The sequence below is a fragment of the Oryx dammah genome, unplaced genomic scaffold (assembly GCF_014754425.2).
Source record: "Oryx dammah isolate SB20612 unplaced genomic scaffold, SCBI_Odam_1.1 HiC_scaffold_11, whole genome shotgun sequence".
In the NCBI taxonomy this organism is placed as follows: Eukaryota; Metazoa; Chordata; class Mammalia; order Artiodactyla; family Bovidae; genus Oryx; species Oryx dammah.
Genome location: NW_024070195.1, coordinates 4,481,657 through 4,484,055, shown reverse-complemented (window position 1 = coordinate 4,484,055; position 2,399 = coordinate 4,481,657).

The following is a 2,399-nucleotide window of genomic DNA, read 5'->3' as shown; positions in this document are numbered from 1 at the left end:
CAAGACAAAAATGGAAATGGTGGATTATATTGTTCTCATAGTTGAGTAGAAAAATGCAATGGTATCTGGAGAAATTTTTCTTGCATTGAATCCTCGGAGGACTTTTTAATGTAGTTCCTTCTAGAAATCACTTCTCTGCCTGTTGATGACTGCATGCTCATTTCTCCTTTGACGGAATAAGCCAAATCTGCTCCAGTAAGACTCGTACTTTATATTCCAAAAGTAAGCAGGCACTGCTGTTTGGGATTCTGTGTGGCGTTTTGTGTGGCATCTGAAACGCACCAGGGAGTTACTACTAGCAATGTGCAAAGAAATCGTGTCTGCGTTTGAGTACAATTTCTACAAGTATTTTTCCATGATGAGAATGCAGGAAAGGGCAGAAATTTCAAACACACCTGAAGTACTTTTACCCGGTAAGTTTCTTGTTAAAGAATCACCGAAGTGCTTGATTTCTATACACCCTGACTGCTCTGTGTTTACAAAGTGAACAGCCCACGCAGGCCCCTGGCTGCTTATGCTCATGTGACGAGATTGGGGAACAAGAGGTCAATGAAAGATCTTGCCAAAAAAAATTTTCACCAAATTTCCTGCAGAGGCTAGTGAATTTACCCTTTAAGCCACTGAACTAGGGTGGTAGACAGAGCAACTCACAAATCAATAAATTTTCATTCGCCCTCCAGATACGCAGCCTGGCTAGCATGGGCAACAGTCACTACATCTCACTGTTACCTGTTCTGAAATCAAGACTAAGCTTTTTTGTATCCCAGCCCTTAGCACAGTGCCGGGCACACAGTAAGGTGCTAAGTCAACATTTATTCAGTGATAGAATTTTATTGGTTAACAGCTTGGGTGGGAAAAGAGAATGCCTGAGACATTTTCCCGTCACACACTTTCTCTACCATGAGAAGATCTCAAAACATAAGAAACCGTGTGCATTCATAATAGTTAAAATAAACTGTAGCCAATGCTAATAAATATTACACTATTCACTAAATATAAGCAAAATGTCAGACCTTTAAGACAACATGATTCTCTTCCCACACAGACATTAGCATGGGATCACCAAAGCTAATTTTAGCAATCACCTCTACTCCTTAAACGTGTATAAATCACACTCATAAAAATGAGACTTTCATACAGAAATAAAACTAAAATTTGCCAATACACCTCAGAGTAAAAATGTTATTTAAGGATTAGTAAAACATTTATTTTCCTAGCATGTGAATAGGACACTTGTTCTCCTAATTTTCCTTCACGTCCCTCACCAGAACTGAAGCTTCTGACATCTGGAACAGATTCTTTCAGATGCACGCATACACCTGTTTCAAATCCAGACGCCCCAGAATCCATGCAAAAAGAGCCCTCCCAGACAACACCAGTGGGTCAGGCCTCCTGTCAACCATGCTCTTGGCTAAGGAAAGATAGCGGTCTCTCCCGGCCGTGAGACGGGAGCTGAAGGGGAGATTTTGTAAATGCTGCTGTACTCTGCTTAGTCGCTCAGTTGTGTCTGACTCTTTGCAACCCCATGGACTATAGCCCGCCAGGCCCCTCTGTCCATGGAATTCTCCAGCAAGAATACTGGAGTGGGTTTCCAGGTCCTCCTCCAGGGGATCTTCCCAACCCAGGGATCGAACCCAGGTCTCCTGCATTGCAGGTGGATTCTTTACCTTCTGAGCCACCAGGGAAGCCCCTTCAATTAATGAAATGACCCTGTTATCACTCACAGGTTCATGGGAACATGTGTGTCACGGTAGGCCTTTTACTGTAATTACCTCAGTTCTAGGTCGCTTTCTCTTTTTATCAGAGAAAATCAAGACACATTCTTTTCAAGACTGCTGTGTTCTAGTTATGCAAGAATCAGAGGGCACTTTCCTGGTGGTCCAGTGGTTAAGACTTTGAGCTCCCAATACAGGGGGCCGGGGTTCAATCCCTGGTCAGGGAACTAAGATCCCATATATTGCAGCAAAGCATGCATGCTGCAACAAAGACCGAGAGCAGCCAAAATAATTAAAGTAAAAATACATACATATACATATATATAAACATATAAAAATCAGTGCTAGAAGCCCACTGTACAACCTAATGTCTCTGGTTAACCATACCCTCTGCGTGTTTGTACGTATGTGTGCGTGTGTGTTGTGCTTAGTCGTGTCTGACTCTGCAACAATATAAACTGTCACCCTCCAGGCCTCTCTGTCCATGGGGGTTACCCAGACAAGAATACTGGAGTGGGTTACCATTGCCTACTCCAGGGATCTTCCCGACCCAGGGATCAAACCCAAGTGTCCCAAGTCTCCTGCACTGGCAGGCAGATTCTTTGCCACTGAGCCATCGGGGATTTCCTTAACCATACCCTATTGTGCACTTAAAGTTTTCCTGAGGATAGATCTCATGGTCTG